Source organism: Lycium barbarum, chromosome 10 (assembly GCF_019175385.1).
Source record: "Lycium barbarum isolate Lr01 chromosome 10, ASM1917538v2, whole genome shotgun sequence".
NCBI lineage: Eukaryota > Viridiplantae > Streptophyta > Magnoliopsida > Solanales > Solanaceae > Lycium > Lycium barbarum.
In genome coordinates, this window is record NC_083346.1 from 97,249,066 (window position 1) to 97,264,363 (window position 15,298).

A 15,298-nucleotide genomic window follows, 5' to 3' on the forward strand; every position below is an offset into this window, starting at 1 on the left:
AATTCTAAAATCAAGAAGAAGAATATGTGAGCACGAAGGACATGGCCTCATGAAGCATGTAAAGAGAGTATGCAATGGCACCAAACAAAATGCTTCAAAAGTTTTAGAGGATGATTACAATAAGACAACCACTCTCACTTTAGGCGAAACAAGACTTAACTTTAGCTCCTGGTCACAATTGAAGCGGATCAGTTACGTAAGAAGATTTTTAGGTTACGGTTTTACAAGTCACATGATGGAAAACGAACACCTCCACAACGTTTTTCAGTTTGTACCAGCAGTGAAATGTAGTGATATAGAACTGTACAAACCAGAATTCGAAGAGGTGGTTTTGCGAGTTTTTTTACTGGAAGTAAGAAGAGAAAATTGTTCTCTGCTGATTAAGGGAATTAAGTTGATGAACAAGTACAGAAGTCTTGCAGAGGCGACGGCTGGGCTAAACATTGCTGATGAAGAGTTTGACTGAAATACTGTTTTCAATTGGTGTAAATTCTTGGCCATGATAATGAAATATAAAATTTACAGGCATTATTTTTTCTATCTTCAATTAGAATGGTTCGTTTTCTTCTTGTTAAATAAAAACATTACGTTACTGTACTTTTAAGAACTTAAACTTGAAATTTTGACAAAAATATGCCCTTTTTCATTAATTTTCACAGGAATTCGTAGGGGTACATTTGATTACTTCAAACAGGAAAAAAAAAAGGATATGATCATGGATAAATCCACTTATGTCTCGTCACTTAATTCATGTTAGAGAAGCATTCTTGTCCATCTGTAATTTTCCCTTAAATATTCTACTTTATGAGCAACTTGTTGCCTTAGCATTCAAGAACGAATATAGTGGACTTCTTGGGACACCAATTTCCTGGTAGTGAAGTAATTTAATAGATACAAGGGCAGATTTCAACTAGAACCAATACACCTAATTACTCTAACTAATCAGTAGGTCAACCTATAGCCAATACAACACCACTCCAATTATCAGAAAGATTAAGAGAAAAAGAAAATGATATAAGTCTGCAAGATTTCTTTCTGAATCTTATGGTATAGAAATTGATAGTCCCATCTAGAAATAGATTGCAAGATCAATGGGAATTATGATTTCTGTACAAAATAGGTGGAGCTTCTCAATATAACAGTAATTATAAAGAGTTGTTTTCAACTTATATCAAATGTTGTTTCACATAGTAACAAGGTTACCAACATGTCACAATCATAATACTGCAACATAGACGAGATACTGGATCATAAACAAGTTTTTCATCGTCGTGATGATTTTCCAATTATTGGCTCTCCCCACACTGGATTTTTTATCTCAGAATCAGCACCATCATAACAGGGTGAAATGCAACCACTTCTCATATAATACAGTCTCCAACCATCAATAAAATTATCAGTAAAATAGACATAGTTGTTTCTGCAGCCAATTTGACTTGCAAACACTAACATACAGCAATTAGTTCTCGCAAATAGTGTTCTATCTCCGAGGTTGTCTGTCACGACCTAATTCATGAATCGTAATGGCACCTACACTATCCCCCCAAGTAGGTGAACCATTCCTAACTCATTTTAATTATTTATAAAAATTATGCGGAAATAAATAATGATTTAGCTAATAGATTCAAATTATATAAATGATAAGTGCGGAAGTAATAATAATCCCAAAATTTGGTCTGGACTAGTACAAGAGCCACTATTACATATATGCAAATCTGATAAGAAGTACAAATCTCAAGATATCAATATTGTCTCAGGAATACAAAATAGACAGTTAAATACAAAGGAAGAGTCTCCGGGTTGCGGATCTAGCACAAAAGCTCACCCTGGAATCTCTGTCATGTAGACTCGGATACTCTCGACGACAGGAACTAGAACTAGTAACGAACTCTGCACTCAAAAGAATAGTACATCAAGAGTAGCCTCAGTACAAACATGTACTGAGTAAGCATCATAGGTCGAGCCGACTAAGATTAGTTCACGTATACAAGCATAAAATCAACAAGATAAGCAGATTGGCACATAATACTCAATCCAAGGTCACAAGATATCCCATAACTGAATCAAGACCTAATAAGAAGCTTCTAAAACCACAAGTCTGTCGAGTCTCCATAATCTCAATCGATAATCGTGAATCCAAGTCTTGAAACTGGGCAGAGTCACTATTCTGCAATCTGACCCAGTCTATAATCCGATCCATGCCACCATAATGATACTAACAGACCATACCAAATCAGAATAAGAGTTATATGAAGATGCAAAATAAAATGTAATGATGTGTAATGCAATGCAATGGCCAAATACCACAAACCTATACACACATGCTAATAGTATTGTTTGCCCAATAGTCATGACCCATACGGGACCCGCGAAGTCCATGTACCCCTCTCTCCGGAACAGACCTCGGATCACGAGTTCACAAATAGGCCACATCCTCACCCCTTGTCAAATGTGCCTTATATATATATATATATATATATATCAAGATAGGTCACATCCTCACCCCCTGTCAGATGTGCCTTTTATACATATGTTGTATGCAAGATGAGTATTCAAAGTATGGTTCAAGTCTAGAACCCCGAGATGAAACACCAACTCAAAAGTAAGCATAATAAATCAATGAAATCAAATGGCAATGGAAATGCAAGTCACAATGCCATACGCCATATCAGGACTAGATGACAGCTCAACCATGGAATGAATCGTACAAACCATCTCAATCAACATAAAAAGTCTATGACACCCTTTACTTCCAAATATAGCAAGTACACCTCATAACTAAGTCTTGTGTCACCAAAGTGCTCCATTTTGTCATCTATCATCATTAGTACCAAGTCATAATTCGCTATCAATAAACATGTGAAATGAGAATATATGTCATGCATGATATCGTCATCAACAGTAAACCATAATCAATATTTTAGCCGTGTATCATCATAATTATACAACACAATTCAGGCCTAATCTCATTATCCCTCCTCTCTCTGATGATAAATGACACAACAAGAGAGAAATGAGTGCAACATGTATCACAACATAGCAATTAAGACAACAAGCCTAATCACAATAAAAAGGCAACCAGCCACAATCAACATCAACCAACCTAATAGAATTCCATCTCAAATCACCATAGTATGAATACAAATACACCATCACAATGTATAAATAATGGTGACAAGCCCACATAGTCAGAAGTCATACCAACCTAGGTTATATCCAACCATACATCATGTCCAAAAACCTAATCATGCTTTCTCCCATTAATTCTACACAATATATACATTTCGCTAATCAAAGTCTAACTAAGGTAAGTCGTAACCTACCTCGATGTCAAACAGGTGCCACGAATTAATCCACTTGAGTCGAGCCTTTCTTCTTCGGAGATCCTTGGAACGATTAACGTCCTTGGAACTATTCATGTCTATCAAGTACAAATTCTACGTTAGAATACGAATCTAAGGATACCCACAATGTCATAGTTTTACCCAAAACCCAAAAATCGATCCAAAATAGCCAAATCCGAGCCACCAGGGCAAAACTATAATTTCATTGAAAAATCGGATTCAATATAGTCAAAATATTACCCTACGAGTTTAAACGAGTCCAATGATACCCATATTGCTGTACTTTATTTCGAAACCCCCAAAACGAACCCAAAACGGTAACCCCGAGCCTGAGAGGGAAAAACTTGAAATTTATGACAAAATTAGTTTACCTATAGCTTAATTAGTCTAGATCCAGAAAACCCATTCAAAAAGCCATCATGTTGATGTTCAAAATCATGATTTACCATTTTTCAACTTTTGGGTTCAAAACCCTAATTTTCCCCAATCAAACTTGCATAAAATAGATAACCAACGAAAATAAACTTGAGGAAACATCAAAATAAAGGTTAGATACTTACCCCCTCGTTGATACGAGAACAACGCCGCAAAAATTACCTCAAACGGAGCTCAAGAACTTAAGATATGCCCAAAATACGAAATTAATGCAGTCTGATTTTTTTATGCACAGATATTTCCGCTACAGCGGACGAGAAGTCTGCTATAGCGGTCCAATGTCCGCTACAGCTATCCTACCCGATACAACAATAACTATTCGCGCTAAAATGACCATAACTTCCTCATACGAATGTGAAATACGACGATTCTTTTTGTTATAGCTTCGTAATTACGATACGGATCTAATGGTTCAATCGAAACACAAAACAAAGGTCGTTTGATCAATATGGTATCCTTTATGGCGAAGGATGCTACTGCGAAACATCGAATACGAGCGCGACACAACCCAAATCCATCAAAAACTTATCGGAATCTCACCAAAACTTGCGGACAAGTCCAAAATCATCATACGAACTTGTTGGAACTTTCAAAACATCGACTCGTGGTCAACTCTAACTCTTTGACTTAACTAGTTTCTCCTCCAATGGCTCAAATCACACCCAAATCCTTCAGGAACCAAACCAATGACTTTACTAAGTCATAAACCACATTTCAGACCTAATGGAACTGTCAGAATTCGATTACGGACACGTTTACCCAAAAGTCAACTTTTGGTAAAAGGTTTTTCACTTTAAGACTATAGATTCCACAAATCCTACTAGAACTCCCCTGATAACCTCGGGAACCATGTTGCCCATCCCTGCTGGTCAAAATCATACTAACAGGACTCGGGGAAGGGTCAACTATGGTAAATGGGTCAAAAGTGCAATAACGACCAAACGGGTCATTACATCAAATACCAATTAAACAATCGTTCGTCCTCGAACGAATAAAAAAAGTACGAAGCTGACAATAACTGAAGATCTTCTTTTAAGCCCACACGGAAGTCTCCACAGGCAAGAATTATGGTGGTAGCATAGTCCGTTCATCTTATCAACCCAAACTTACTTTATCTTAGCTCAAAACCTAAATTTCCATATTTTCCATACTCAAAATTTCTTACACAACTGATTCCCGAATATAAGAACCGTTTTTGGTTGAATCTTCTGTTTTATATAACTACACTTCTGTACGCCATCGATAGGTCCCACAAACATTCCCCAACTAGCACAATCCCCTAGTATAGCCACAAAACATAACCCACTCTGAACCGGTAAGATATTCTGATTCCTCTAAGCTTTCTTTCACATCTTCTAAGTCGTTCCTCGCACTGCAATTCCTTAGAAACACATAGACACGCGCCACAAGTCCGATCATGATTTCCTATTACTTGGAAGAATCCTAGCTTATCGGAGAAACTCTAAGCAATTCCATCAAACTGATCTTACCCAAAGCCAATTTTGCTAGCTCCAAGTCTTCTTAAACCTTCAAATCACAACACTGGAAACATAACACTGAGTACCTCATCGGGCCAAGCCTGTAGGAAACCATCTGATCACTCTAAAGACCTCTCACAACCATAGTACTTCTTCGAATCATTACTAAGCCCGACATAAACCATTATAACTGTTTGAATAACTGACTCGGGTAAAATATCATCAAGACTACTCACAAAACCCGATAAAGCTCGGTAAACCTGTCATACCTCAAATCTGAACTATAACCCATCGAATCCTTGAAGGCGATTTGCTAGGAAACCCATAAGCCCCTCTGAAAAATATACATAGTTCATCAAGCTTAATTCAAACAATACTGACCCTGAACGAATGCACAGCCCTTGAATACCACCAATAGTACTCGAACTGACTCCAAACTTTTCGAAACCAATCACAATTCTATCACCCATCTGGGGTGACTAGTTCTAGTGCTTTAATATTCTGAAAATGCTCACACAATCTATCCTATTAGTAACACCCACAACATAACATACCACCATGAATACGGTCTCATCTCGAAAATACAACCCTAACCTTCACATTATAAGGATTTCCAGAATTCCTCTCCTTTAGACCACACTAACTTATCCACTGTAGAGTGTTATGAAATTATCCAACTGTGTACCACTCGGGCACTTTCATATGGCTTAACATATCGGTTACCTGAAATCTGCTTCTCAATTGTCGCTAATCGCGAAACCTCACGAAGCTCTGCATCTCACTTAGTCCATCTCTGTAGACTCCCTTTTTTAAGCGTACTCACGATCACCCCTCGTCTGAAATATGTAAGGCAATATCTCCACAACCTAAACTGACCCAAGTAGTCTCGAAGATGTACCTTATTTTTACGAATTCTTGATCAACTATACCTTTTCCCGACTCTTCAAGTCCCCAATTTCCAATCAATCACAATTAAAGTCTCCATCTAACCATTTCTTGAACCCACTCAAAAGAATACCGCATAATCATAAGCCTTGAAAACTAGCCGAGTTATTCCTTGAAAACTAGTCGAGTCATTCCTGGAGATAGTAGTATGCCCCACACTCTACACCCAAGAGTTCTCTTAACTCACTCAATTCTAAAACTAAAAACTTCTAAATCCAGCATATCACATACACAGTCCTACTACTACTTTGACATATATCCACCAAGGTGCCTTTGCTCAAACTCCCTTAACTCAAATTTCGAAATGTTCTCTACAACTTGAATTAATTTGAACCTCATCATTGATTTACCACATCAATGCCTTTAAACGCTACTCGCTCGTGAAGAATCACTTCTTGCCTTACTTGTCGACCCGGAATACCTCTAACCATTTGTGCGATTATCCCTTTCATTCGATTAACTCAACCAAGCAATAACACCAGTAGTAATAGGAATTAGCCGAACTTACACAATAGGTGCAAGGCTCTCAACCTTAATCCAACGTTATATGCAACACCTGATAGTTCCTCCAATACTAAAAACTTCGCACTTGACCAATGCCAAAGTCGTTCTTATTAGTCAACCATCGGCTCCCATTGGCCCACGGCATAACCAAACATACCAACTCGACACTGAACCTTTATGTCTATTTTACCATGCATGACCGCAACATAATCCTCAATTCAACTAGCTATCCATTCTACGATATCCTTATCATTCCTCTAAACACGAAAAACAGATGAACATACCCTTTACTGAAGGACTAGGACCACAGCTGCCCAACATCTTAAGCCTTCACTCGTCACAAGTGACATTGCTTTCCGATCTAAAACCGATAACCGCCTTCCTGAAAGAACCCACAAACCACTACCATATAGTCACATTGAAGCCCAACTTAAATTTTCACAACCGAATACGTAGGCCACTCTTGTACAACTTGCAACCTTAACCTGACGAGCACGTCAGATACCAATTGTTCCCTTCTTAAAGGCGGAGATTAATCTATCCAAATCCTTTTTCTTCTATCTCCGTCCTATTAACACGAAAGTAATCATACCCAAATACCCTAAGAAATCTTACTTGCTACGCATTTCCCACAAAAGTCGTCCTTCATGTCCTTATTCCCAACTTTTCTTCCTTATTACACGCGATTACTATACCTTTGCCCCAATCCGACGATCCTTACCAAACTTACACTCGTGCCACGCACACCATCATAATACCCTGACAAAGTTGAAACTTATTCCCAAAACCGATCATATCTCTAACAACTCATACTTGTTAAGTCATAAATGCACTTCTGTGACTTCCGAGAAACCCAACACTGAAAACATGGAGATCACGTGACCCTTTACACCACCTCTCCCATTTATCAAGAAAACCCCCCACAATAAACGAGTCTTAATTACGATCCCGCACAACTGAATCGTCAAGCCATAGCTAGAAAACTGAACTTAGTCACGTATCCCAATCAGGACGACACATCTCGTACTATACTAAGCCATGTCCTAACAAAACTGCTCGCATAAGAATGTAGGATATGAGTTTCCAGCATTCGTGAGAGAATAAGACAAGGGAATTCAAATACCAATTGGAATCGACTAGATACCAATTTGAATGAAGTAGCACAAAAGAATGAAAGAAATGGAAGTTCCTAAATGTCCTAAAGCCTCTCGCAGATAAGTACGGAGCTCATCGTACCGATCCGCAAGACTCTACTAGACATGCTCTTATACTTGTAAGACCGGTAACCTAGGGCTTTGCTACCAACTTGTCACGACCCAATTCGTGAATCGTGATGGCACCTACACTGTCCCCCCATGTAGGCGAACCATTCCCAATTCATTTTAATCTTTAATAAGAATTATGCGGAAATAAACAATGATTTAGCTAACAGATTCAAATTATATAAATGATAAGTGCGGAAGTAATAATAATCCCAAAATCTGGTCTGGACTAGTACAAGAGCCACTATTAAATAGATGCAAATCTGATAGGAAGTACAAATCTCAAGATATCAATACTGTCTCAGGAATATAAAGTAGACAGTTAAATACAAAGGAAGAGTCTCCGGGTTGCGGATCTAGCCCAAAAGCTCACCCTGGAATCTCTGTCACATAGACTCGGATCACTCTCGACGACAAGAACTAGTACTAGTAACGAACTCTGCACTCAAAAGAAAAGTACAACAAGAGTAGCACCAGTACAAACAACACGTACTGAGTAAGCATCATAGGCCGACTAAGATTAGTTCACTCATACAAGCATAAAATCAACAAGATAAGTTGATAGTCACATAATAATCAATCCAAGGTCACAAGATATCCCATAACTGAATCACGACGTAAGAGGAAGCTTCTAAAACCACAAGTCTGTTGAGTATCCACAATATCAATCGATAATCGCGAATCCAAGTCTTGAACCTGGGCAGAGTCATTACTCTGCAATCTGATCCAGTCCATAATCTGATCCATGCCACCACAATGATACTAACAGATACCAAATCAGAAATAAGAGCTATATGATGATGCAAAATAAAATGTAATGATGTGCAATGCAATGCACCGGGCAAATACCTCAAACCTGTACACACATGTTTATGGTATTGTTTGCCCAATAGTCATGACCCATGGGGGACCCGCTAAGTTCATGTACCCCTCGCTCCGGAACATACCTCGGATCACAAGTCCAATTTTAACCATGACAAATTTTTAATCTTCAGGTTGCACACTTCCACCTTGTCGACCATCCTGTTTGATCTTTCTGAGATCAGAAAAATGAGCAAGATTTCTCCATTAGATTCCAGAAAGTACTCTATGAAATGCTTTGAGTAGATTGAAGGAATGGCTAGTTTTCTACATAATCGTGTGACTTGAAACTGAGAGTCATGACTCTCTTCTATAACTGCAAGGGTCCCCTGCAAACTTAGTACATAAATTAACCTTCAAAGATAATGCCATTACTGAATTGTATCAGTTGCCCCTTAGGGTCATTTGGATCAATAAGGCCATTTTTATTGCCATCTTGTTTCATCCATTTTTGGTTTTGTCCTAACTGATAAATCACAAAAGATGGAAAACGACAATAGCCCCCACTATTAGGGGACCAAGGAGATAAAAATGATATCTTGCAGTCGAACGAGGGAGTAGCCCAACGGCCATAGCCTCTGAAATTATTAAGAAAGCAATAATCAATAGGTTTTTTTTTTCCTTCCACAATAGGCCAAAGTGAGTAGTTATGGAAAATCATAACGTGGCCTTCTTCTACCATGCCACCAGTAGTAACCAGCTTCTTCAAATGAGAAGTTGAAGGTATGCTGCTGAGTTTTACAATAGTATTGAGGCTCATTTGAAAGCTCGAGCCATGATGATTTTGCAATGGAACCACAATTCTTGGACGCACACTTCCATGATTTAGAAACACCAGCAGAACCTATGGATTCAATTGTAGTTGATTGTCTCGGATGTTTTTTGAGAAAGTTGAGTAGCTTTTTAGGAAGATTTCGCCATGGTTCCACATAAGCAGACTCTACTTTAGATATTGAACATTTTTGTTTTCTGCTGTCTTTTGGAGCCATCTATGGATAATGGTAAAAACGAACAAGGTCTAATTTTGTAAGTTTTCTGACGATCCAAAGAAAGCTTTTATATTCTAATCCTTATATTCTAATCCTCCCTGTCCTAGCTGTTTATTTTACTAGCCTTAGGCTCCAAGAAAAGATAGTTGACTTCTTCAAAAATTATTTTTGTTTATGGTTTTTGTGGTCTTGGCACCTTCTCTTGAGCCGAGGGTTTATCAGAAACAGCTTCCCTACCTCCCAAGGTAGGGGTAAAGTCTGCGTGCACTCTACCCTCCCAGACCCCATCTTGTGGGATTAAACTGGGAATGTTGTTGTTCTGTTAATCAGTTGGACATAATTAAGTAGTAGAGGTCAAGTGTGAGGGAATTCCATTTTGTAGGTTGAGTTGTCATTTAAATGTCATCGCACTTCACCTTCAAAGGGTACAAAACTTGCAGTTTAAATATTCAATCTTCAACTTATCTTGAATGGAGTGCTTCACTATAGTTTATGCTTTTTGCTGACTCCCTTGCTACTTCATTTGCAAAGGTGATCCTAAATATACTATGAAAACAAAGATTAAATACACTTGTTTTCTTCTTTCACAGTGAATTGCATAATCATGCAGCCTTTTAGCAACTACTCAGAATTACAGTTCACCTATCAACTCTTGCTAACTGCAGCTACTAGTTACGGGTTGATTCAAGAAAAAAAAATTGTACATGTCAATAAGATAATTTTGCATGCGTAAACTAGACTAAAGGAATTCATAGCCATCTACTAAAAAATCTCATTTCATCACTTTCATGAAGAGACAGTAAATAGGAAACGAAGATTTACTATTTTCAGAAAGCAAAACAGTTTCTCCACGCTCAGGTAAACAGCAAAAGCAATCTGCAAATATTTTTCAAAACACCAGAAAACTATTTATGTCGAACCACATAAGTTTTTAGCTACCTTTTTCAAAAAAAAAAAAAAAAAATATATATATATATATATATATATTATACATAAAGGGAAGGGGAATGGGGGAGGGAGTTACAAGATGGGCAATTGAACCCTCACCAACAAGGTGACAAGTTCAGGTAGCCCAACCAATTGGACTACTAAGATTCCTATAATACAGCTACCTTCAAAAGCAATGATACTAAATAATGATCTTACAAGTGTGTATCAGGTCCAACTCTGACATTCCAAATTGCTCCAGCTCGTAAAATTCAAAAAAAGTGTAGCAAAGACTAGTAAAGGAAAATGAATAAGTTAAGATCAATAAGGAATTGTTTATTTCCTGGATATTGGATGCCAATAACATACATTGACCGGAGGTTCAGACTAAATCATGCTTAACCATTTTAAAAGTTTCATGGTACAAGCCAATTGTTCTTATTCCATCTCAAAGATGTTAACTTATCATCGGACATACACTTTCAAACATCCTGTATATCTGTATGGAATAATAACATTAGGAATGTAGTCACTAAAGCGAAACTGTCAAGGAAGTTTGAGTGCTTCTTACTTTTTAGAATGACAAAAGACTTGACTCAAAACCTTTTTGTTGGCAGCTAAAGGATCATTTTAAATTGATACGTCTTCCATTTCATGTTCAATGGTAAAGAAATTTATAGCAAAATATTCAGGCTCTGAACAAGGTGCCAAAACAAATACTCTATGAGCAAGTATCTAACGAAGCATATTTTATGAGGTCTTAAAACAAGACTGAATTTAGTTGTATTCCTCAAACAGGTTATCAGACAAGCAGTTTAAGAGCCTGTTTGGATAAGCTTATTCCTATAAGCTGTTTGCAGCTTATAATCTAAAAAAAATAAGTTGTGGTAGTCTAACTTATTTTTTTTTGGCTTATATGCTGTTTTCAGCTTATAAGCTGTTTTAGATAAGCTATGTCAAATGGGTCCAATTATTTTTTTGAGCTTATTTTAAGCACAAAATGACTTTAAGCTGGCCAGCCAAACAATCAAAAAAGCTGAAAACAGCTTATAAGCAACTTATAAGCCGATCCAAACGGGCTCTAAAATGCCATTCGAGGGTTAGAGTATTATGCTATAATTACTTTTGAATTAGCAGCTTGGTTTTCATCTCTTGAACCTGTGTTGCGCTGATCCCCATGGCAAACCCCATAAGAGATTGCTTGCACAATTTTACCTCAATGGCCTTCAAAGTAGAAATGTCCCTAAAAGAGATGGACCGCCTTAAGTTGCATACATGTATGAAAAATCAAACGTTCTAGGCAATAAAGGCATTGTCCAATATACTCCATTATGAAGTAGTACTTTCTAGTTTCAAGAATTTGAGTTGAAGGAAATCACAAATATGGAAGTTGTAATACTCTTAAGATTGGGAAGCATGATGTATGTATAAAAGTGTTGGATATTCTAACTTCACAAGAATTAAAGCAGGGGCGGAGCTACAGCTTCGCCTACAAGGTCTGCTGTAGCTTTGCTCAGATCCTGTAATTGTGTTTAAAAATCCACTTAATATGTATAAATAACTTATCAAGCACCCACTAAGCTATGTTTTCTAGAATCCAAAACCCATAAACTTAAAGTTCTAGCTTCGTCTCTGATTTAAAGGGATGTTGAAGTCATAGATCCACAACTCTGTACTACAACAAGAAACCTTGAGCTTGTTGAATGCAGGGAACAAACCATTATATCTCAAAATTTTCATATCTCAGTTTCTGAAAATTTGCAGTTCTCTCTGAGATTAAGTTTGCATCATCTGCTCAAGAAAAAAATGCAGATGAAAAAAGAACAAACCATGCTATTTTGAAAGGTTCTAGCAGATGTGGAAACTTAGCCAATCTTCAAAATAATATTAGTCAACCTCCAATTCTATTAACTATCAAAGTTTCAAGATTCAAAATATTGGCAACTTAAATTCCTCAAAAACCCGAACATCAAGTTAAGTCAATAAGACCAACTCTATTGGGAAAAAATAAGTCACGGTGAATGCCAAATCCAGTAAGCTGAGAAACTTGAAGTTTCTAAAAGATTTTTCACATATCCTTTAGAACACAAAGCATTTTTGAATAGAGCTATCTGCACATGCGAGCACGATGAACTCTATTTTACAAATCTATCCTTTTGAGAATAAAGGCATAAGCAGCAGAAAACATATAAAGGATCACATCTATGTCCCCATTAGAGGAGAAACTGTTAAGTGTTATAACTAATTGAAGAAACAAGAGGTTTAACTGCCTTTCCGCATTGGGAACTCTCCTCTCTCTCTCTCTCTCTCTTTTTTTTTTTTTTTTTTTGCTGTCATCACCTAATTTCTTCCAAAAAGATTCTTAATGTTCTGCTATTAGTGCTTCTACAAACTTTGGAAAATTCTCTTCCTTTTCTAAATATCCTGAAAGCACAATTTCAAATGATAGGCTAAATTCTTAACTAAGATGTATGTATGTATTACATCATTGGAGGAAATCTAAATCAGTTGCTCTAAATTTTATCCCACCTCTTCTCAACAATGTTCTTTCTTCTTCATCATTGTGAGAACACCTGCTACAAGAACAACTAAAGGAGGCAACCTTCCGCAACTTTTTGTCATATTTAAGTCCCAACATTTTTTTGATCTAGGTGAGCACTTATTATTTAAAACCATCCAACTTTGACCCTCATCAAACAAACAAAAAAGCAATTTAATGTGACAATTCTTCTGCCACAGTAGGCATTAAGGAAACACCAATCGGATACACATGTACTACTTGTCCAAAATAATCATCAATAAGGTACTTCTTTCTCAGTAAAATGTTTATTCAGCTTAGCTAATAAACCATGATTAACACTGACGCTAGTGATCTCACTAATAGCATCAATCATCATGTAGAATATATAATTGAAACACGTAATGCTTGTTGGTATTGAATTGTGTTGTTAGTTTAAATACAACTTAGTTTTATTGTTACTTAAATTTTATTATATCATATTAGTTAAATCCAACAAAAGTCTCATTTTGTGTAACGGCCAATTTGGTCCCAGCCTATTTTTTCCTGTAGGTTATCCTTCAAATTGCTGATATAAGACAATCTATTCAAACATTGTATCCATCAAAACAATACAATACCATAAAATATAACACTACATTATGAAACAATATATATCAACCATCCAAGTAGAGTGTAATTGAAACACACCAAGGTTGTGTAGCTGTGCACATCAGGATATACACTTTGTTGACGTAAGTCGTCTTACCTAATCCAGGCATACCACCATATTAAGATAGTATCAAGATTTAACCATCCGTTGATTAGTAGTCAAAATCCTATTTTAGGCATGACATCATCAAAACCACTATGAATTTTAGTTCATGATGAAGCATGAAGCTCATAGTGGGTTTTGAGGATGTCATGTGAAACGTAGAATGGACAAAAAACAACAAAGGATTGGCAGATCTAAATGTTATCAACTGTTGGAATGCAAGGACTGGGAAAGGCGAATTTTGGTCAAGCTTTTGTATTGGGTAAATCTCTCAAATATAGTTGGGAGAAGCAAAACAATTTTCTTAGCTAAATGTTGTGAAATGCCTAGAAAAGGGTTATATTTTAACTCTGATTTTTGGCTAAATCTTCCAGATCTAGTCTTTCAATCAGAGGTGTTTATTTCCTGTTTTTGGAAGAAAAATTTGTGGAGTGGAATTGCAAGGGCTTGAGATCTGACGGCTGACCTAGCCTTTGCAACATTTTAATAAGGGTGAATCATAAATTTCCCGGACGAAAGTATCCTTACTGAGAAAACAACACTAGACACAGCAATACATATATACACTTTGGTTTGGAATACATAAACTGTTTTCATCTTTTTTGAACTTTTGACTGGCCAACTTATAAGTTATTTTGTGCTTAAATTAAGTTTAAAAAAATAATTGAACCCGTTTGGCTTAGATTGTTCAACTTATAAGCTGCTTTTTTTAAGCCCATCCAAACAGGCTCATTTTCGATATTTTAAAGGGAAAAGGGTCTAAAATACCCCTATTTGTTACGAATTTGAGTAAAAAATATCTCATGTCATTAAAGTTTTGAAATATACTCCTGTCTTAACGGAAATCCTCAAATCCCCAAAATTACCCAATTTTATTTTTTAAATCCGCTCCATCTGTTACAGGCTACCTTCGTTGTGACTTGGCGCCCATAACCCCTGCGCCCAGGAGGGCCAAGCGAGTGTCAGTCGTGCAGGAGATGGGCGCAGATGAGTGTCAGCCGCGCGCAGGCAGGGTCAGCCGTGCGCGCAGGCAGGGTCAGCCGCGCAGGCAGTGTCAGCCGTACGCGCAGGCAGGGTCGGCCGCGCAGGCAGTGTCAGTCGTGCGCGGGCGACGTGCATTGAAAAGGGGCTCCGACAGGCAAGAGTCAAGAAGCATCTAGAGATGCTCTATGGCATATTATAAGAGTGCCAAGGAAGTTTAGCAAGGATCTGGGATGAGCCCATGGGCCGTCGGCGGACGAGGCCACGCGCGAGCCAAAGTGTCAGTCCCGTGCGTTTCCG

At 37.5% G+C, this 15,298-nt stretch overlaps 1 pseudogene; it reads right to left on the bottom strand.

The window, feature by feature from the left end:
- Positions 1-6,633, bottom strand: part of LOC132613162 (uncharacterized) — a 40,581-nt pseudogene extending 33,948 nt beyond the window's left edge.
- Positions 6,634-15,298: the final 8,665 nt, after the last annotated feature.